General features: G+C 53.6%; 1 protein-coding gene across 11 annotated transcripts in view; it reads left to right on the forward strand.

The window, feature by feature from the left end:
* The window catches only part of MYT1L (myelin transcription factor 1 like), a 390,355-nt gene that overhangs the window by 209,962 nt on the left and 157,200 nt on the right, over positions 1–23,193 (forward strand). For all 11 annotated transcript variants that reach the window (XM_013052872.2, XM_013052863.2, XM_013052871.2 and 8 more), the window contains exon 4: positions 11,371–11,510. The gene's annotated coding sequence lies outside the window, so the exon portion shown is untranslated. The remainder of the gene's footprint in view (positions 1–11,370; positions 11,511–23,193) is intronic.

Here is a 23,193-nt window from a genome sequence, read left to right on the forward strand (position 1 = left end):
CTCATGGTCTGACCTTCATCAGGACAAAGCTGAGATACCTCCTTCTGTCGCCTTTTATAACGTACTCCGACTTACCTCTCAGGTCGCAATACAGGTGCCAGTTTCTATGGGAAGTCTTCCCTCACTCCCCAAACCGAGAAACGTGTCCTTCCTCAGTGAGCCCAGAGCATCCTAAGCCTCCCTACACTGTAACGACACTCTGCAGTGATGCCCCATGAACGTGTCAGCACCACCCCCTCCACAGTGGACCTCTTGAGTACAAGGTCAATACCTCCTTTCTCTGTTTATCCCCAGAGCTTGGCCTGGAACACAGCACTCAAATATTCGGTAGATATTTGACTGACTGACTGAACTGATGATGATTAAACATTATCCCAATCGAATTATTAATGGAGATCCGCAGAGCAATCTTAACCCGTGGCTCCTTTACTATATGCATTTTAAAGTAGTAGAGCTACATTTCTTTTAAAACCTTTCAGAAATTCAAATTGGCTTTCCCCCAATTAGTCAGGATTTGTGAGGTTTTACTACATACTAACATGTTTATTTCCATGGCATAAATCAGCCGCTGAAGGGTCGGGATTCATCTGTACATTGCTTCCTAAAGTACCGCTCTTTTATTTTTGTCCTCGTATCCCACTGGCACTATTATTAGCATCACCACTAGTATTAATCATTCCTACATTGTATTAGTACCACCTTATACTTTCTAAAGTGTTTTCATCATTTTTTGTCTCATTTGATCTTCGAAATAATTCGTTAGGAATTAGGAATGCAGATAAGGTATAATTATGGATATTAACCACACATGGATACTCATAGGTGTTAAATGACTCTACCAAGGACGCGCAAATAATCAGCTGGATGAAACTGATGTATCCAGGGCTCATTCTGTTCATGGTGCGTTCTTGTTTCTTAAAATGAGTAGGTCATTGATTTCCTACTTTCAGCTTGACGAACCATCATAGTTGATGTGTGGCCGTCTTCCTACTTCAGGTCTGAGGAGGTAGTTCAGAATGTGCACAGCATGCTTGAGACAGCACGTGTGCAGGTGTGTCCAGGTCCCGGTTCTTCATCTCCCTCTCCAGGGTAAAGTGACCTGGTGGCTGTCACACCCAAAAAAGATGGCAGGAAAAGGAAAACACTTTGATATCTTGCAGATTGCTCCTGGAATTTCTTCTGTCCTTCATCACTTCAGGTATTTACTCCTGAGTGAGACTGCGAGCAAACGGAGGCACGAGACTGGACTTAGTCAGTTCTGAGTGCTCGTAACCAGCACAGTGACTCCACATATGGACCGGGGTCAAAGACCTGAAAAGGTTAGACAGAGAGATGGGTGGGAGGGTGGATGGATGGATGGATGGTTGGATGGTTGGATGGCTGGCTGGATGGTTGGATGGCTGGCTGGCTGGCTGGATGGATGGTTGGATGGATGGCCGGCTGGATGGCTGGATGGTTGGATGGATGGATGGATGGATGGATGGATGGATGGCTGGCTGGATGGATGGAGGGATATTAATTTGCATTTCTCTGATGAATAATTGTGAACAACCTCTTCACCTATTTATGATGGATGTGTTTCCTCTGGTGAAATCCTTATCGATATTTTCTGCCCAATCTTTTATTGAAGAGAATTTGCTTTTCTTACTCATTTCTAATTCTTTATACATTCTTTATGCAGATCAAGAGTACATGCTCCAGTTTTTAGCTCGACTTCCCATTTTCTTTACGTTGTTTTGATAAGAAAAGCTCCTCACTTACTACAGTCCGGTTCAGCCATCTTTTCTATCATCAATGCTTTTTGTGTCTTAAATTTTTTCTTACTCAAAGATCTGAGATTCTCTTCATCTGTATTTTCTAGAGAAAGTCTTAAGGTTTTGTTTTTAATATTTAACCCCTTAGTCCATCTTGAGTGTATGTAAGTGTAATAATCCAAAAGAAGACCTCGCTATGAGGTCATCGTTTGCCCGACCCCACATATTCAAGAAGGCCTCTTTCCCGCGTCTGTCTTCTCTGTTCTGAAGTACCGCCATGTAGCGTGCAATGGTCTGTTTTATAGGTTGATTTGTTATCCCTTGCCAAGCACACAGACTTAGTTACCACAGCTTCAGAGGAAGTCCTGAAGTCTGGCTAGCAATTTCCCCTCCCTCATGTTCTTCTGCTCAAGTGTCTTAGGTATTCTTGGCCAGCGACTATTCCCTACAGATACCAGGTTTCTTAGAAAATCCTTTTGGTATTTTGGATGAAATTGCATCATCCAATAATTTGTGGGAGAACTGACATCATCGCAATCTTAAGTCTTCCTAAGTATGGTGTGGTTTTTCCCCTATTGGTTTAGATCTTAATAAAGTTTTATCATTTTTCCCTATAGAGATATTACATGTATTTGGTTAAACTTCTTACATATTTTGTATTCTCTCATACTGATGTAAATTATTTCCCAAATGATACTCCCCCCAAGTGACACTGTGCCTACAGACAACCTTGCTAAACTCTTGTCATGTGTCTGTCATTGCTTTTGAGGGCAGTGGTGGGAGTAGGGTCGGGGGCAAGAGCAGCATTCCAATGGTGACTATTCCCCTTCATCTTCCAACGACCGGGTATGATGCCTGCCCCCAGATAAGCCACCCCACCCCACACAAGCCACTTCTGAATTTCCCCTCCACACCTCACCCAATTGTCTTCATCTCTTACTTGTGGCTCCTCTTGGAATGGGTATGGCCATAGAGTCAGTGTCTTTCTGGTCAGCACTTTGGCAAGAGTAGTAACGAATTTCATTTAAACTCACAGTTAATATAGATAAAGTTTATATATAATACCATTTAACAGTGAAGAAACGGAAGTCTAGGGAGGTCAAGTATTGTGTCCCTGACCACACAGCTAGTAAGTAGCAGAGTTCAGTCTGTCCCATGAGGCAATGACTATAACAATCCTTGCATCTGGGGTGGTGAGGTTTCTGTGGACCGATACTTACGAAGCTTGTGGACCGTGCCTTGGACAGCGGTGCTTTGTAAGTATTCCCATTACCATGATCATGTTATTCTGCTTTGCTAATTTTGGCCACAAATACTCAGCTAATAAGATAAAGAGGGTATGACTCTAACCCTAATACGAGGTAGAATGCCCGTGACACCCGAAAAGTTTTTAAAGTGTTTTGGTAGTTAAGGACTACAGGTTACTGTTTTGGGAATTGAAAGAAAGGCTTTTGGAGGAAGGGGTCATTGAAGCGGGCTGACTTAGTTAGAATTCAAGCTGCTGATTTTAGTGGAAAGTAGATGTACAGGGAGGGACCGGTATGAAAAACGACATGATGCAGGGACACAGGAAGAAACGCGTGTCTCATAAAGGGATAAATCATTGCTGCAAAACATAAGAAGTTGAGCTTTCTGGCTGTTCATTTGTGCTAATATCTTCTTTTGGTTATAACTTCCAACTAGAATTCTAGATATTGTGTGTGTGTGTGTGTAAAAGAGATGAAAAGGCCTTACAAATGATTAAGGTTTGAAAGAAGCCCGCGTGGTAGTTAAATTCCCCTGTGACACCTGCTGTCTCCTGGACACCCCGACTGGGCTCTTCTGTAGCAACACACATGTGTTACTCCAACACGGATGCTATTTCACGGGCTCTGACTCAGGAGTGAAGCCGGGTTTGCACGGGAGCTCCCGACTGGACCCTCTGCTCCGAGCATGACATGTGTTGTCACTGAATGGCCCACAGTCGATGGAGGGAAGGGGACCCCAGGGTGACAAACACACCTGTGGAGTCTGTGTCCCACAGTCTAAGCTGCGTGTAAATCAGCACGCAGAAGGCAGCTGAGCAAACCACACAGATTTTGCGAATCAGCGAAAATGGAAAGGGAGCCGTCCCTACACTGTGTTTCCAGGGAGTGAAGCAGCCAAGAACGGGGTCTCCGGTGCAGGGTGTCAGCGAGGGGCCTGTAGGGAGCTCCCTCCCTCCTGCCTCTGTGCTTGGCTCCCTCGAGTAGTTCTCTTTCTGGAAGGCCAGCCAGGCCAGCATCCACCTCCAGCTCTAATGGGAGACAGACACTCGAGGTGGGAATAGGAAAATTCGTTTTGCTAATTGTTTTCAGGCACATAAGCTAGTGTTTAATACATAAATCTTACTTAGAGTTAAGTCAAGGCAAAGATGGGGTTTAGGATGATTCTTTTTTGAAGGAAAGAGTGAAAAACTCCCTGGATGGTGTCTCCCCATCTCTGGATGGAGTTCTCGTTTAAAAAAGATCAGTAGATGTTAAAGTGTTGGGTATTCAGTTAAAGAGAGGGTATTTAAGCCCATTTGCTTCTGCTGCCCCCAAAACCCCACTCCAGTGACAGGGGAGTGAGTCATGTTTATCTTAAAAACAAAGAACAAGACTGGATGATAGAAACACTGTTCTGGAAGCTAGAACGCAGAGACAGAGAGTGACTCTCTAGACCCAAAGCAAGGAGAATCTAACCCAGCCGAGAGCTGGCCATGGAGTACGGAGAACCTCCTCGAAGCCCTTGACATCTAGAGTTCGCAGAATCGGCCCCATGGAGGTGAGGAGCCATTGCACCAACATGTGGAGAGCTGGTTGGACACTCGGACATCGTCCCCTTTCAGTCAAAAACCCAGTGTTTACTCCATGAGGGTAAAGAGGGGCTCTTCAGGGTTCAGAGGAGTGTGGGGAGCTATGCTGAGCGTGGAGTCAGAAGGAACCGAGTGACCGACCTCCGGCAGATTCTCTTCAGGACAGACACAACAGTCTTCCTGGGGCTGTGTACCCACGGGCGTACTCTTAAAAACGCTCCCGCAGCACTGACTGTATAACAGGCACAATCCCAAAGACATTATCATTTTTTGGAAAGTTCATAACCTCCTCAGTGGTCTCCGCTTCACCCATGAGGTCACTGAGAGGGAGAGGAGACGCGGTAAGTGGCTGGGGAGGCAAGGATCCATGTGGGAGAGGCGGGATCCAAAGGCCACAGTCTGCTCCTGGAGCCCGCCTCCCACTTACTGTTCCAGGGGGCTCAGAGCCTGCTTCACCCCCCCCATGGAAATCCACGGGGTGAAAAGGGCTTCCAAGACACTTTCTCACAAGGCCCAAAGCCCGAGTGATGGCCAAGGACCTCCAGGTGTCTGAGCAAATCCTCTCACAGGAAAGGCACCAGAACAAGCCAACAAGCACAAAGGGGAAAGGGTAAAAGCCAGTCGTAGGAGACAGAAGCTATATAAGAAAGAAAGGGGGGCCGCAGGCACGTCCCCATAAACGGGGAAGAACTAGCACATTTATAAAACAAGAACATCAAATAATGAAAAGAGCACTGTGAAATGTACGAGTGTTGAAATGTAAGTATTAAAGCGCACCAGAAGGCAGAGAAGGGAACCCCAGGACCCTGGCTGGAAGGAGAGGTGAAGCAACGGAGGCCGGGAAGAGGAGAGAGGGCGGCCGCTGGACCAGCACAAGTTCTGCAAAGAGAGAGCAGAGAAATGGGGAGAAGGAGCCCGTGCAGAAGGAAATGGAGAGACTGTCCCGGAAGACCTCTGGAGCACCCAACATGATGGAGGAAAACGGACCCGCTCGCCTGCCCCTGCTGAGGATAAAGACAGCCTGCTGGTAATTTGTGTACGAGCGTCTGGGGAAGGACTCGGACGAGGCGTCTCGGAGGCAGAAGACAGTGCAGTACAACCGTTAGACATCTCAGGGGACGTTACATTTCTGACAAATGTTATAAAAATGGTACGAATCTTCCTCAGGAAGGTATGGGATGTCTTCATACAACAAAGAGGAAGACACAGGAGACAGGTTACTGGGGAGGGACGGTGGGCTGGGGTGGCAGACAGGGGCATCCCGAGCTCCTCAGGGGACCCACAAGGGGCCTGGCCAGTGGGGGGTGTGCTCTCCTGGGACGTCATGCAGACTGACAGCCAGTGTGTGCCCAGGGGAGCCCAGTTAGATGGGGGGGGTCTGGTCACGAGCCACAGGGAGCACCCCGGCTGCGAGCGTGTACACACAGTTACTGATAGCTGAGGGTCACGGCGTAGCCCATGGCCCATTGGTCAGCAGTGTGTCCCCCGTTATGACTATAATGAGTGATGATCTCATGCAATGCCTGATGATGTAACTACACTGGGGGGCAGAAAGCAGGCGAGCCACAGTGGCCAGGGGCCTCCTGGCATCGTCCTATTCTCCATGGTGGGAAGTCAACGCTTATCACAGGAAGCTGTGCCCAAGGACACTCATTTGTTTAGGGCTCTAGAGGCAGATACCAGGGGGGAGGCTTGCAAGAATTGAGAATTTCTCCCTCCGTGGAGCTGGGAATAGGAAGGGGTGCTATTGGGGTGCCCCATTTCATAGCAAGCCACGTACAGCATCAGACCCCTCTAACTTCAATGCGGACAGTTATCAAGGGTTTTCTGTTGTGTTCTGTTAGTCACAGTATGGTGCGTCACCAGTTTTTGGTGTCGTGTTCCACAATTTGTTGTTTGTGTGTAACACCCAGGGCTCCGTGGGGTCCGTGTCCTCCTTCATACCCACCACCCGGCGTTTCTCAAATTTCTAAAAACTCACCTGTTGTTCGGCGTTGAGGACTGACGGTTGCAGGTGCCAGGCCACATGCCGTCTAGAGCCGGCTAGGCGCACTCTGGGGCTCTGGAACGCACACCGAGTGCTTCCAGGATCCCAGCAGCCCGGCCGAGCGGCGGAGCAGGGAGGTGGTGTGGACGCGGCTGGCGTGGCAGCCTCCCGCCCGGAGCAGAGCGCGCGAGGGCTGTTGGCACCCCCTCTCCCCGGCCACTGCCCTCCTAGGGGACACGTCATCACGGATAAATGCACATTCCTAGAGCGCAGCCCATCCCTGTGGTCGACCCGTGTCCCTGGGTTTTCAAGGTTGTAGCGCGGGCCCTACTGACAAAGGCGCTAAACACAGCGGTTTCCATGCCTATGTTTAAAACCAGGAAATCAGAGACTTTTCTTGTCACCAACAGAACCAGTCTGATGGGCTCCGAGTGGGATTCTAGCTCGCAGGTGTTCCGAGAGGTCCCGAGAGGCCCCCGAGGTCACGCACACGCCGAGGCTGTCACTGCTGCAGTTGCTCCCGCAGCCGGGGCCTCGCGTGGCCGGCGCGCGGTGCCGAGGGGCCTCGGATGCAGAGCTGGGCACCGCGTGAGGCCCGAGCGACACTGGTGGAACGACGCAGCTTGCGAGGGGCGCCGTCGCCTCCGCTCCACCTGCGCCGGCTCCGCTCGTGACCCTCGGGCCGACACAGTCCCTGTGTCGCACGTCGTCGTGCGCGGTCTTCGGAATGCCAGAAGGAAACACTGCAAACCGCAAACTGTATACAATGTAGCTTTTTGGTGTCTCAAGAGCAGAGACCGTCGGGATGTAGCGTGGCACGGGGCGGGGCGCTCAGCCGGGCCGCAGCGCGGCCCTCGGTCCTCGCCGCCCGGAAACGAAGGCCGGGGGGAGGGAAGCGCACGGGCCGCGCCTTCCTCAACCGACGCGCCGAGCTCTCACGCGGAGGCTGCGCACGTCCGTTTCGCCGACGGGACGCGCTCCGGCTCCGAGTCCGTCTTCCGCGTCGCAGCACTCACGTCATCAGCACGCAGCGGCCCGTGCGCATGCGCGCCTCGATACAGAACGCGGCTGCGACACAGCAGAGCCGTGATAACAACGCCCGATACGCAGATGCGTGACGTCATGGGATCGCCCCCTAGACAGCAAACATGACGTCATCACCCCGGAACTGGGGACGACGCACGCTTTCTGTTTCCGGCGTCGCGGACCGGAAGGACGCGCACCGCACGCACGCGCGTCCGCCGCCGAGTCCGACGTGCGCTGGGGCGCGAGCCGCGAGTCTCGGGCCCCGCAGCGCCCCGCGGCGGACGCGCCGCCTCCACTGCGTTTCGCCCGGAGCCACGTCCGCGCCGCCGACGCTGTGAGAACGCGGACGGGTCGGGCGCGCAGAGACCGGAAGCCGCGGCCCCGCCCGCCCCGGGGGTCGCTCCGGAGGCCGCGCCGCACCCCCGGGCCTGGCTGCGGGCGGCCCCGCGGCGACCCCCGCTCCGCACCTGCCTCCCGCGCGGGCAGCCGGGGCGCGGCCGACCGACGGGGTCCCGGCCCCTCGGGGCGCGGCGGGCGAGGGCGGCGAGCGCGGGGCCGGGGACGCTCCCAGCCGCGGCCTGGAACTGCCCGGAGGCCCCGCGCGGCTCACCGCGTCCGCCGCGCCAGTCGGGCGCCCGTCGCTCCTCGCCTCGGGATCGGCGCGGCCTGTTTCCGGCCTTCGACGCCGGCGCGGGCGGGCGAGCCCCCGCGGGGAGGCCGGGCCGGGGCCCCGGGGGCGCGGCAGGACCCGGTCGGCCCGACGCGCGGCTGCGGGGACCCCGGCCCGCACGTGCGCCCCGGCGGGCTCGGCCCCGCACTCGCGCACGGGCTGCGGCGGCTCCGCGAGAACTCTGCGGGGGCGCCGGCCACGACGGCAGGGCCGTGTCCCGCGCTGCGCGTGCGGGGCTCGGCGCGGGGGGCGGGTTCTCGTGTCCCTGGTTTCCGCCCGGGAGAGTGGACGCGGGGGCTCGGGCGGGCAGCGGCGCCGTCGGGCGGGGCGCGGAGACGCGGTGGGACCCGCCGCCCTCGAACACGGGCCGCGCAGCTGCGTGTGCGGCCGGAGCGCGTGACCAAGCGCGTCGCGGGGCCATCGCGGATGGTCATTTCTCCGGTTGTCCCTTCGGGGTTCGGTCCCCGCGGGCCCCTTTCCCTGCGCCCGCGCGGACACCGCCGGCGCCGCGGACCAGCTTCCCGCGGCCGCGCCCGCCCGGGGCCCGGCGACCACGTGCCTTCCGCAGCCCCCGTGAGACCTGCGGGACGACCGCGACGGCAGCCGGGAGCGGGACACCCCGCGGCCCCGCAGGTGCGGTTTCTGACCAGGACTGCGGGGCGCTGAGTGTCGCCGGCCTCGGTCCCCTTGTCTCCTGCGCCCGCCCGTGGGTGTCCGCGCCAGGCCCGGCGCCGCCCTTCGGGGACGTGGACATGCCGGGAGGGCAGCGCCCCGGACGCGGTTCTGGGGACGGGGCTCGGGGAAAGGCCAGTCCCGAAAGGTTACGGACCTTCTTGACTTGACACGAAGAGCGGACCGAGGACGGACGCGGCTCGCGGGTACAAGTGGGTGTAGCTCGACGGGAGGCCCGAGGGGCCCTTGGGGTCGGCGGACGTGTCCTGACTGCGGTGCGGCCCCCACGCGCACCCACGCGCGCACCAGTGAGGACAGGCGCACCGGCGCATTCCCACCGCGGTCAGTGCAACGAGTCAGGCTCAGCGCCCCACTTACGGTCAGTCTTGCAGGACGCTTTCCTTGCGGGACGTGGATTAAGGTTTCCGGGGATGTGTACGTTGTTTCTTCCAGCGCAAAACCCTTTGAAACAAAGAAAAATGTGTCATCTCCATACTGACAAATGCCTTCCAGAAAGCCCCCCCGATTCTCGTGCGGCGGTGGGTGAGGGGAGATGGCCACAGCAGCTCCGGCGGAGCGCAGAGTGGCCGGTGTCTGCAGAGCCCCACCGGGCTGGGTCACTAAACCCTCCACCTAAGGGCTCGTCCTGGGCGTTCCCTTGTGCATGATCAGAAGCAGCGCCGGGACTGGAGACCCCAGCAGGAACGGGGGACATAATCCTTCCTCCTGCCCCTGAATAACGGGAGAAGGGGACGCCCTATAGGATCATGTTCCTGGGGAGGTCACTCGTTCCCGGAACCTTCTGGAAGCTCTTACACAGTGAACGCTCTGCTGCTCAAAGAAGGGTCACTTCAGCTCACTTCGTTCTATTTTCTAAGTTCTCCTTTTAAGAAGAAATTTCTGTTTTACACACCAGTTGTCTTAAATCGGAATATTTCTGTTCGTTCAGTAAGAAGCTTCAGATGACCTTGAAGGGAGTTTAGCTGAGAATCCACTCACCAGCGACTTTTTAATCTGCGTCTGGTCAGGACTCAGCTGAAATCACAGCCCCCCGGGGCCTCCCCCTCTTCTGGACTGGGCAGGTGTCTGGCGCCACGTGCGCCCAGGGAACCAGGCAAGGACCCTGCCGCCCTGTCCAGTGTGGCTGGGAGGACGGAGGGGTGACACGCCCAGGCTGCCTCCGAGTTCCGTGGGAGAAGTCAGAATTGAATTTCACGCCCTGGTTCATGCACGTGCGGTGGAGAGTGCAGTGCACGCAGGATAAAACCGTCACTTTGTCCACAAAACTATTCTGCAGGGGCCTTTTATTTTAAGGGAAAACCTGTCCTTTTCCCAACCTTTTGTGGACAAAGGTGCCCTCAGACTTCTCTAGACACAGTGTTCTCCAGGTCTCTCTCCCTGTGACCTTCCATGAACCTGAAGGGTCCCCAGAATGACAGTAGAACACAAGTTGCCTGAAGTGATCCGGGTGAATATCTGGGATCCCCAGAAGAGCAAGACATAAAAATGATTTTGATGATTTTTTACAAAATGTGATTTTTAAACAAAGTGCTGGCAATACGTCAGATGGACTGACTTTGGTCAGTAACGTGCTATCATTCACCCGTTTTTCAACCCCCTAATTGTCTAGTTTATGTTGATTCATTTATCAGATTTATCTAAATTATCTATTTGACATTCTTCATTTGGTGAGGAAAAGAACATGCATTTTCATAAAAGCACTCACCTGAACACCATCAAAGCCTTTCTCAGCCAGTTCCGCAAGCAGCGTCTTCACTACTCGGAGCATCTGTAAACATGGACCACAGACTAAGCATAAAGCCCATGAGAAACGCCCCATCGGGGTGTAGCTTTATAGTTAGAGCAAATACAAAAGTTAAGTTATTACTTAAGATTGCATTTTGTTTTCTTTTTTAATTAGCACATGACGTGCTCTCGTAAGATCTTTCCTACGGAAGGACTGCGGCGTACTCGGGTCTTGGGCAGAAGAGCAAACCTCAGTGCACACACGTGGCAGTGTCCTGGTGACCGAGCCACGTGCCCGTTCAGACCCAGCTCACACGCTTCTGTCACTGGCCCCTGAGCCATCCAGTCAGTCTCCATACTTCACAGACACAGTCCCCAAACGACTCTCATGCTTCGTTTTATAAAAGTTTGCTTATGGTTTTGTGTCATTTTCACATCACAGACTGTAATGTGGTTTTCTAAGGGACTCTTCTGTTGTGAATCCTTTATCAAGAATTAGCCGGTTGGGGCAGCAGGTGGTTCCGTCCACCGTTCCTGCCCATGGCATGCCCCGTACCTGCGCACTTGGCCTGATCTCAGTCTTTTGCTTCAAGTGCATGGAAAGTGAACGAGCCTCCTTGAGAACCCAATCCCTTTTTATTAGAATTTTTCTTTCATTATGTATGTCAACCTTATCTCTCTGCCTTTTATTCTTCCCTAGAGTGACGACACCTGCAAGGGGAAAATGTAGTTATCGAACCCAGTCAGCTGTTGGTGTCTCTGAAATTATCTACGACATCTGGTCGAGAAAGGTTCTGGTCGGACCCACAGACATATGGCTGTCCAAGGAGCCACATAAAGGTAACAGTTCTATGTCATGCTTGTGCTTTACATGCAGCCCAATGTTTTATGTATTTACCTTGAAAAATCTCACTTTGAAAAAGCATAAAGATAGGCCTATAAGTGCAGGGTGTTTTTTAATGAAGACCACAGTGTCCCTTAATTGTAATAAACGAGCTCAGTATAAAGGCAGACCTTACAACCCATTACTGAGCATAGACGCCAGCAGTCTTGTACCATTCGGCCGCGACATCGTCTGCAGATTAGGTTCGTAGCCGCATTAATACGTCTGTTCACCCTTTGGCTGTTGTGCAGAAAGTCCTTGGTGTGAGATTCCTTAAAATCAGATCCACATTTCCACTATTAGTTCTGGTTGTTGACAGCTTACGTTTAAAGGAATTAAACACATCTCTAATTAGGTCGTAACTTGCGTTGCCCACGGCCTTTGTAGGCTTCCGTTGCTCCCCATTGATAAAAATCCCTGGGCGCCACTGTGGACCTTGCGAGCCTCGCTTTTTAAAATGCTTTAGGTTATGGCTAAGTGTAGTTTTTAAACATTTTTTGAAATTGTGATAAAATACAAATAACCTATAACAAATGTACACATAACGTAAAAGTTACCATTTCACCCATTTTTAAGTATACTGTCCAGTGGCTTTAAATACCTTTCCGCAGCCGCACAGCCGCTAGCACACCCGTCCCCAGAACGCTCTCGTCTCCCCAACTGGAGCTCTGTGTCCGTTGAGCGTCGCTCCCCAGCCCCTCCCCCGCCCCCGGCTGCCCACCAGCACGTCGCATCCCTGAGACTCTGACCACGACAGGCCCTGCATTGCAGTGGAATTGTTCAGTCCTTGTCCTTTTGTGTCTGGCTGATTCCATGGAGCGCCACTTTACGCTGTAGTGGTGTCAGAGCCGCCTTCCTTTTTCCCGCTGAGTCCTAGTCCATGGTCTGGGGAGACCGCGAGCGGCCGTCTGTTCGTCTACAGCTGGGCACGCAGGTCGCCTCCATCTTTTGGCCGCTTGGAACATGGGTGTGCAGGGATCCGAGTCCCCCTCCCAGTTCTCCTGGGCGGATAGCCAGGAGTGGGGTGGCTGGGTCATCTGGTAGTGCTATTTTTAATTTTCCAGGAAACCATCCTGCTCGTTCCCACACTGGCTGCACCACTTTACCTTCCCATCCGCCGTGCACAAGAGCCCCATTTCCCTACATGCTCAGCAGCACCTGTTATTTTCTGTTTTCTAGGGGTTTTGTTTCTTTCATAGTAGCTGTCGTGATGGCTGCGAAGTGGTACCTCACTGTGGTTTTCATTTGCCTTTCCCTGATGATTAGGGATTCTGAGCACCTGCTCATGGGCTCCGTGGTCCTTTCCATGTCACATCTGCCCCCGTGCTCTTGGGCCATCGCTAAGAAATCACTGCACCATCCAACGTCATAAAGGTTCTGCTCTATGGATTCGTCTAAGGATTTTTGTGGTTTTAGCTCTTCCGTTAAGGCCCATATTCCTTTTAGAGTTAAATTTTGTATGTGCTGTAAGTTAAAGGTCAGTGTCACCCTTTCCACATGTGGATAACAAGCCGTTCCAGGACCATTTGTTAGAAAGACGGTCCTCCCCCCATAGAGCAGTCTTGGCTCCCTTGTCACGTCGTTTACCGAATACAAGAGGAGTCACTTCTGGGCTTTCTACTCTACCCTGTTTCTGTGTGTCTGTCTTTGTGCCAGCGTCTGATTTGGTGACTTGTTTCATAATAAGCTTTGAAATCACAAAGTATGAAACCTTGGATTTGCTCTTCTTTTTAAAGATTTTTTGGCTATTTGAGAGTCCCTTCAGATTCCATATGGATTTTAGGATGGACCCTGTTATTCCTGCAAAAAACGATATTGGGATTTTGAGAGGGATTGCATTGAATCTGCAGATTGCATGGCTAAGTTTCTTAATCAGACAGAAATAGGGGGTCTTCATGCTTTATAGAAGTGAGTTTCCATATCTCATTTAGGCATGTACTATTGCCTTAAAAAATTCTTTTTTTCAAGTTTGAAAAAAAATTCAGATTTTATTACTAGTTTTTTTGGAGGTTGGTCAGGGGACAATGAGCAGTTACATAAGGATGTTCAGTACAAAGTTCTCTAACATTCTCCCTGAGGATGAAGACAGTTCTGTTTAGTTTATTAAAACACGACATTTTGAAGGCTTTTCTTCCTTAGCAGTCATGGTAGAAAGCTCCCCGTCTCGTGGAATGTTCGCACTCGGCTCTCGAAGGTGAGCTTTCTTGGCATTCAGGAGTTCTCGTCCATAGTAAGACATAAACGACCCAGAAACTTGGCTGTTGTGCACATTGTCCCCGGCCACAGTCACTGTTGTTGACGGGGAGACGCTGGATGGCTTGGCGTCACTTTTGCCCCCCGCATCTGTGTTGATATAATGACATTTCTCAAGGTTTGAGCACCAGTACCAGGAAAACCCTGAATTCCTCCCAAACTCCATAGTCTAAGTGATGATTCTTCCCACTCTAGAGGCCAGTAAAGGGAAGATTAGAGACGGTAGGTGACCACCCAAGGACGGCGTGCTTAAGTGGCCACAAAGTTACCTGGTTTCTAAGGGGATAGAAAGGAATTTGGGTAAGAAATCCAGATTTAACACAAATCACTAACTCTGTGTAGCCTTTATACTTCGGTATTTAATCCAAGCCTCTTTCCAAGCTGCATGAAAATACTGAGAAGTCAGCATTAGAAAAGGATATGATAACGAAATGACTCCCAGAAAACGCCGTGTTTACAGCTGTCCTTTCGTCTCAGGGGCACCAAGGGGAAAAGTCTGTCAGTCGGGTTTTCATCAGTTGCTCATTTTTAACTCCGCGAGTACTTAATTTGTGCTGGGAATTCCTGTAATTCCTGTAATCTCTGGAGGTACAAAAATGAACGAAACATGGCCCTTGTCCTCCAAGAGTTAAGAGACTGACCAGACATGAGGTGTGGAAAAGTCTATGAGACCAGACCGCCTTGCTTCCTTCTCTCCTCCAGAGCTAAGCACACGCTCGGCCCCCATGCAGGCTCTGTCACTTCCCATGCAGTCCGCAGAGGTCCAGGTGAGACGATGTCCGAGGTGCCGGACAGACTGCAACTCTGATTCGGGAGGCCAAGGGTGTCTTCGTAGAGGAGGTGACCCCAGACCTGGGTCTTCCAAGTGTAGTCCAGCAGACGGACACTTACAGGAGTGAGTTTACTTAAGGGAAAGTACGAGACTCAGAGATGGGGTCAAGGCACAGACACCCATGACTTGGCATGTTCGGCAACACGTTAGGACAAAAGGCTTCCTTCCTGATGACTTGGGTGTAGTGTCTGTAGAACACGTCTGCGTGTTCTGCAGTTTCTGTGGTCCTCAGGAGAGAGGACGTTACGTGGTGTCTCTCCTTTCCCCTCAGATGGAGGGTAGCGAGCTGTCCATGCTAAGGAGCTGTCTGCCTGCTCTCAGCCCTAGAGACTGGTCACCACGGTCTCTCGGGCACCCACGACTTCTCTGCCTCCAGCGCCAACATTTACTGGACTCAATTACCCAGATTCTAGTTGCGCTGCCCTTGTGCCATTGTTTGAACCATGGATTCTCAGGATTGTTCTTTCGCTGATCCTGCTCTTAAGATGACACCTCCAAGTCGGAGCTGCTGCGGCGAAGGGCCCGGTACCAACCACCCTTGCTAGGCAGCGCCTGTTCTCCTTGCCTGGAATCTCCCCCCGTCCTCCGTGGGCCATATCTCTGCCCAGAGAGGCAGCTTCCGTTAGCACCCCCAGTAAAGAAGGACTTTGGGGCTTGCTCTTGGGGGAAAATAGAAGTGCCATAGAATAAGATTTAGATTTAGGGCGATTTTTTTTTTTGTCCTAGTGTGTCCCAATTAGCCGCTGTGATTGCCGAGCTGGGAGCACCTGTGGCGTCCTCGCAGCTGGCGCTCTAGGAAATCCAATTTCCTCTGAACTAGAGCCCAAAGAGAAAATCACACTCTGCATCCAATTTCCATGCTAAAGACTTTACTTAAAATAAAATCAATATCTGTTTCCCAAAAAAATGTCGTGAATTGTGTTCTGAATGGCGACTATTTTAAAAGAAAAACGTATTGTGCATCCAGAAGGAGGAGTCTGCTGAAATAGTTCCAACTGGATAAGTTTGTGGCCTTTGACCCGTTCCAGTGAATTTCTTTAAAACGACTAACAAATACCGTTAGGTTTCATGCTAGCACTGCCAGTAACCGTTTGTATGCCTTTGGGGACAGCGCGTCAGTCCTTTTTCTGTAGAGTAAGGATAAAGGGTTAAATCGGAGGAGATGGCTTACAGGAAAACAACTAAAGCGCACGCGATGACGTCCACTAAGTATTCACTGACTGTCTGTTCCTTGTGTTAGAGGAAACTACTGTGCAGAGGAGTTCGCGGGTCTGGGGCGGTTAGTAAGTGCCTCGGCAGGATGCAGGACTGGGTGGGCGTGTATTTTAACTTTCCAGCCGGCCGCCTCTACTGCGAGCTGTCCGGTCCTGCCTCCACGCCTGTGCAGACAGACACACTTCGCGGTCCTGCCCCCACGCCTGTGCAGACAGACACGCTTCGCGGTCCTGCCCCCATGCCCGTGCAGACAGACACACTTCCGTTCTTGCGTCTTTTCCACACGTACGATGTAGTGTCCATTTGTATACATATTGCACGGCCGGCGTCTCTAAGCGCTCACACCCAGAATTGGCAGAAGTGCTGGGCTGCCCCTCCCCCTCCCGGTTTGGCCTCACCAGCAGGACGCTGCTCCTATAACACCCGGTTCGGCACCGTCTGGCACGCTTCCCCGGAAAACAACCACGTGATTGGAGTCGTACTTGCTCAGGAGCGTCTCTAACTCCTGACATCCTTCCGCTCATTCTCACAACGGTCCACTCACGGTGCTTACACAACTCGGGGCTGGTGGTGCTCATTTTAATGATGTTTGCTAAATGAGGTCATGAAATCTTCCGGATAGCGAAAAAATAAATGAAGGTCCTTGAGCTTTGATTTTTCTGGAAGTTAGTTTAGGGAACAGTAGAAATTTGCTTTTTTCATGACTTGTATCAAGGTCATGGGCCACTACTCTCTTGGAAAGTAGGATACAAACTGCTAATACCTGCTTTCCTGCCCCGCAGTGTCACGGAAACTGCGAATCATGAAGTTTCTTTCTTCCCAGCAGAGAACAATCACCTTCAGTCAGTGGGCGTTTTGATTGAAGCGAAGTTGGGAAGTAGGTGAGGGCATGCGGGACGGCAGATCACTGAGGGCCTCAGATCTAGGGTCAGTCGTGCATTACAAAGGGCTTCAGACGGCCCGGGTCCACCTGGGGGGACAGCTGATCACCAGACTGGAGCTTCTCTCTGCGCTGGGGGGCCCTGGGCCGAGCAGGGAGGTCAGCCGTGTGGGCCACCTTCTGTGTGCATGCACTCCTCGGCCGCTGCGTGTGAGGAAACTGGGAGGGGCCAGCGATGCTCAGTGCCCCACGGGTCCGTGATGCCTTGGGGTGACTTGGTTTTTCCGCACATGAGCTTCAGAGTTGGAAAGTCCTGCCCTGATTTTTACCCTGGGAGCAGACTAGGGAGCCTTCCAAACCCAAGACGTCGGGAGAACACAGCTTTCCTCTCCGGTGAACCTCAGGCTGCTGCACTAGTTCCTGACCCTGCAAGACTGTTTCGTGAGTTTGGGGGTGGGTAAAACAATAGTGGGGTTCTCTAACATTGTCCCTGATCACCATGACGGGTTGTTTTGAATAATTGACTGAGCACTGTAAATTTCTCAAAAAAAAAAAAAAAAAAAAGGCATGTGGCTTTGGCTCTGAGTGTAGCCTGTGCCTTCAAGGAGCTTGCAGTCGAAGTCTGACACACTCCACGGTTTACCCTAGAGGACCGCACCTCTCAGCAGGGCCCTTTGCAAATCCCTGTGGAGACTGAGACTATAATTAACCACTAAACTCGGCACCCAGTAAGCGATGCACGTCCTTGCTGGGAGATTTTCAGTGTCGCTGAAGTTCAGTACCGACTCCGTTCACCACCTCTCTATGTCTTCCTTAGTAATGGTTCCTGTCCTTGGTCTTCATTTTGTTTGACAAAAACATTGCGCAGTCTCTTGTTTATAGATGCCTACCGTTAGTATGTTTAGAGAAGTACATCCTGCTTAAAGAGCTGGTAACGTCCCCCATTTAAGCTTTTTATCATTAGAACTCTTGTCTGCTAATGTCAACAGTTCCTTCTATGTGTAATCAGCTCAATGTTTGTGATTGTGAAGAAGTAGCATGTTGAGCTTTTTTAAGCTTCCCTCCAAGCGATGGACGCTGGTAACGGTTCACTCTCCCAACTCGTCCAGTCTACCTGCTGAGAAGGCCAGTAGCGGGCAGGTCTGTGCACTCCCTCCCAGAGGGCCTGGCCACATGGGCACGTTCCGCAGCAGGTTCTAGAGTGTCCACGAGAGGCTCTTTTTCCTTTCTTTTTTGTTTTATCATTTTGGGAGGAAATACATTGTCCTGTGCGCATCTGCGCTTGCCTTGTCGCCGTATTCCGATTTGGGACCAGAGCGTGTCAGCCTCTATCCCGCCGGCTCCAGGAACAGCTTACATCCCATGTAAAATTCTCAGTTGGAAATGGGTCCGTCTTTGCCAAAGCGTGTGGTGAACGACATGTCGCTGTCGTGAAAGGGGTTACGAGATGACGCAGACGTTAGATGAATACACCTTTCCTCCTCACACTCACGTCTAAAATATGAACGTTTGAGTGTGCGCACCATGTCACTGTTGCCTTAATAAGCAAAACAGACATACAGCAAAGGACCCATCAGACCCAGCCGAAACAGGGGGACCGACTCGTGAGCAGGTCAGGTGAGCAGCGGACAGGAAGCGGGAAAGGACCACAGACAGGGGAGGGCATTTCAGAGAACGCGCGAGCAACGTCAGAGTAGGGAAGATGCCGGCCTCGCGCAGGCTGCAAATTCCCATCGGAGTTGTGACGTCCCCGCACCGCGTCCTTCCCCGCCAGCCACGACCCCATCGCAGCACTGGGGGCACGACTCACAATTACCACAACGTCACTGTCTCACTGAAGTTTGGAAGGGATGAGCCCTTCATACCAGTGAAGGCTTCTAGACACTCCCTGTGGGGACAGTCACCCTCGTGAGCGCCTCTGTGTTCGTAAAGCTGCAGCAAGTGAGCACGGCCTCTGCAGCCCCCGGCCCCCACCAGCTCCAGGACCCGGACTCCTCTGTGCGCTCTGCAGGCCTCAGCTCCCTCCCTGTATGTCAGGAGCCGGCGTGGACCTTGGAGCGCTGTGGTGAGGCCTGAGTTAACTAAGTGGCATGTGTCCCATCATGAGCGTTTTAGGCGAGTTAGATACTTTTATGATGCACATTGTGGACTTGTTTGTAAGAATGGATTTTGGATGTAAGTTAGCTGCTCCCCCTCAGAAGTCTGATTAAATAAATTGTGTCATATTTATGCAATAGAACAGTATGAATTAATTTTTTAAATGAGAGAGCTTGTATGAACTTAGCCCAACATATTGTGAAATGAAGAATTTCGCGGTGCAAAGCCGAGTGCACAGTGGTGCCAGGAGCAGATTTGAAAGCGTGTTTATACACAGGGGCTTGTTGGTGCATCGAACGTCAGGGGACGGAGGCATCAGGTCCCGCCGAGGAAGGCACGAGCCCTCTTGGGGAGGAAGAAACCTGTCCCATGCGTATTCCTCTTTCAAGCCATCACATTTCTCTCCACCAAGTGTCCGTGGACAGACTGTCGGTGAGCCGCCTGCAGTACCAGCAGAAGGTCCCTAAGAGATGCTGGACGGCTGAGGCTAGAGGAGCTGACGGGCTCCCACAGGAGTTGGGGGGCTCCACGGAAGTTTCCGAGTGGACAGGGTGTGGGCATGGGGAAAGGGGTGCGGCCGATCATGTCGGTGCTGACCTCAGAGACAGGCGGGGCTCCTGGAAGGAAAGCGAGTCCTGGAGACCCTGATAGCGCAGTCAGTCGTGAGGGACGTGATGCCCGCCAGCAGGAGCAAAGGCACTGTGGTCAGAAAGCCTTACCTGGGAAAGGGGGCAATCCGTCTAGTTTCCAGTGTGTGCAGAGTGCTACTGTATGAGCAGGGCACAGGGGGAGGGGACAGCTGAACTGATGACAACACGGCACCTGCCGTCCTGTGAGAGCGGGGTGGCGGGGAGGGCCGTCCGCATGCTGTGGGTCTCTCCGTCTCACTCTGCTCGTGCTGTTCCAGAGCAGCCGGACGCGTGGAGGGCGGTCTTGGCATCACTCACATCACTTGCAGGCCTGCGCTCTGCCCCTGCGCTGTTCCGCGGGGACCTTCCCCGGGCCACCCGAGGCCGCCGCTCGAGCGCTTCCGGGCACAGTCGGTCGCCACCACAGCCCGCCAGCTAGGACCGGCTCAGAAACGGCCCCCTGTGCGCGGTGACAGGTGAGAATGAGCTCCCGTCATCTCCCGGCGGATTCACACGCGTACTTCTCACCAGTGCCACGGGGAGCGCTTGCAGCAGTCCTACACGCGGAAGGTGGGGGAGAAACCGTTTCCTTCTCTGCTTTATTGCATCCCTTGCTCAAGGCTTGGCTCCTTCCTCCCAACCCTGGGAGGCTGGCGTATTACCCTGCCTTGCGCTCAGGCCGCTGGCGCTCTTCACTTATGTGGAAATGGACCGGAAACAGCCTCTAAACTCACGCGTTTAAACACCCCCTACTTGTGCCATCGTCTTGCAAGGCATCCAGTTAGGGCACCGACCCGGCCGACTCCATGGGTCAGGTCTACCTGCCGGAGTGTCGCTTTGCTCGGCGGTAACAGGGTTTGCATCCCGAAATTGAGGCGGAGGAGAGCTCTGGGAATACCGAGTCCTTGTTGTGAACTGAATTATTTTTAAAGTCCCTGCGGATACCAATCCTTTGTGAAGGGCTGGCCTGTCCATGAGCGAGGAGGGGGAGGGTACGGCCGGGCTCAGACTGTCCCTTCCTCCAGTGGATTAAACGAGGGTCTGTTCCTATCTCAAGGCCAGCCTTTGAGCTGGGCTGTGGTCGTCTCTGGAGAACTTCTGAAATCCATCCTACGTCCGAGCGAGGGACAGCAGCCGCTCCCAGAGCCTGTCGAGTACTTTCTGTCTTTACGTATCTCGAGTGCGTACCCTCTGCCCCTCCCTTGTCGTGTGCTCAAGAGCCTCAGGTGCCCGTGGCTGGGAGTCGGGGGACAGCCGGAGGGGGGTCTGACAGTGCATGTGCATCCGACGCGTTCCCACAGTGGCTGATGAGAGTTTCCGGCCATAACTTCAGGCCCATGTCTTTCTGGTGGCGCATTGCGATGGTGGTGGACAGTGGCGTGGCTTCGTGTGTAGTGACTTACGGTCAGATATGGACGAAAGATGCCGTCTGCGCCTTGTCTGCACCTGGGCGCGAGCGTGACACGGGGACGCGGGAGAACCCGCATCGGGGCCGGACAGAGGCACACAACAGTGGCCCTGTCTGGTGCTTCTCAGGCTCGTGCACCTGCCATCATCCCGTCACATCCCGGGAGACCCGACACCAGCCGCGCAGGGATGTCCATGCTGAGGGGAGCACGTTGGGGCCCCGGGCCTGCGGAAGCTGGGCTCCGGGCCCCGATGCATCGTGTCTCTCCTTAGAGCACATCAGGCTCCCGCCCGGGGGTCTCTGTGTCTGACGTTTCCATGGGTGCGGACCCTCACCGAGGTCCCAAGTTCTCTCTGTTCTTTATCATCCATCATGCTGCCCCTCAACCGTCCACATCTTCGGCCTTTCGTGAGCTCTGTTTCAAACCTCCCGTCACACGTCAGCTCTCCATCCTGTAAGCCAGGAAGCAGAGATGACGGCTCATCGGATACTCATGCTGTGCTCCAGACTGAGGCCACGATGCATAGGGGGGCGGAGGGGGAGACTTGTGCATCGCACTCCGCAGCCCCATGTGTCCACGGGAGCCAGCATGCACCCAGCGCCGTGTGCACAGCCAGAAGCCCTTGCTGGAGACCTTCTCTGTGCGGGTTTCCGTTCTCACTGTGGTGACGCCAGGAAGAGTGCGGGCATAAGCTGGGAGCTGGCACGCTGCCGTCCAGAGTTGGTGGGGGTGGCGGGGGGATGGCCAGCATCACAATACTCGTGGTCATAGGGTCACGTCTGACCCAGGTGAGGACAGGTATGCTGAGGGGTAGAAATGGTGACCACTAAGCCCCAGCTCCAAAGCGAGGACAGGGCAGTGAAGCAAGGGCAGAGCAAGTGCTAGAACTAGAGAAGCCACGAGACCAGCAGCCCTCAGGGAGCTAGGATTCTGCCGGGCTGCTGTGTGCTGGAAACAAGGGAGGTGGGCCTCGCCCTAGCCCCCTGGCAGGAGGTGTTGGCAGCTGGGCTTTGCTCTGAAGGCTGTGGGAGCCCGCTGGGAAACGTGGCAGTGGACCAGCAGCATAGCCATGCATGTGACTGAAGTCCACAGCATGAAATCCCGACCTGAAGACACGGCTGGTGGCAGGAGGGGCGAGAACACAGCACAGGAACACAGACCAGTAAGTAGGGCGCCCGGACAGGAGTGGATGCGTGGAGACACGGCAGCAGGCGCTGAATCAGGGACACAGGGAGGCGGCGGGGAGGAAGCAGGAGCGGGGAGGAGTCCAGGGCCTGGCTGCAGCCTCGGGCGGCTGGGGGTCCCGTTCTGGAGGGGCAAGCATAGTGGTCACTGCGGAACGTGGGCGGTTTGTTCTACCAAGGACACACTTGAAGTTTCTGCCGTGTAAGTTTGGGTTTAAAGGGCATCTCGGAACTCTGCCCACTGAAGCCAGTTGTAATGGGACAACAGGTCATAACAAGGGACGTGCTTCCTAGAAGGTGAATCTTAGCGCCGGCAGCTCCAGCGTTCCCGTGAGAGGGGCAAACACCGAGAAATGTCGCCGTTCTGCTGGCAAACATGCTCTTCGTCCCAGAAATGCTCCCCGTCTGGGTGATCGTGCGGCACAGGGTCCGGGATGGCCTGACCCTCCTCTCCAGGACCTTCTGATCTGACAAGGAAAACAAGACAATCACACAAAATAATCACCGTGTCAGGCAGCGTAGAACCCGGCTGGGGGCTGGAGGAGACAGAGGGACGTGGGGGACCAACTGATCACCCGAACCCAGTTGTCGCTTGTTCTGAGCAGGTGCATCATCACCGTCACAGGAGAAAGAGGTGCCCCTGGCCTCAGCAGAGCACTCTGGGCCACACTCTGCCCCACGAGCTGTAGCATAGCAGGGGCAGGACCTGGTTGTCCGGGGACAACGCGAACAGAAAACGAGCAAGGGGACGCAGAACACGCTTGCAAGTTGCATTAAGTGTTATGTTCACGGAGCCAGTGGTGAGCAGGGGACGGTGTGGATGGCAGGTGTATTCTCGGAATGGGGACTTGGAAATGCCTCTCCCAGGAAGGCAGTTAAGCTGAGGCCAAAGGGGAAGGAGTTGGTGCCCAGACAAGTATGAGGAGAGCGCTTCAGGCGGAGGGACTAGCAGAGACCCTGCGACGGAACTGAGACGAGCTTATGGAGCCGAACCAAGACCCCTTCGCTGGAGCTCGGGGCTGCCAGGCAGGTCGGAGAGATCGGAAAGGAAGAGCCATGTCATCGGAGAGCCGTAATCTCCCACGGAGCCCGGCGTGGAAGTACAGTGGGAAGCCGCTGACAGCTTTCGAGGACGACGGTG

The sequence above is a fragment of the Mustela putorius genome, unplaced genomic scaffold (genome assembly GCF_011764305.1).
Source record: "Mustela putorius furo isolate JIRA1106 unplaced genomic scaffold, ASM1176430v1.1 tig00001618_pilon_pilon_pilon, whole genome shotgun sequence".
In the NCBI taxonomy this organism is placed as follows: domain Eukaryota; kingdom Metazoa; phylum Chordata; class Mammalia; order Carnivora; family Mustelidae; genus Mustela; species Mustela putorius.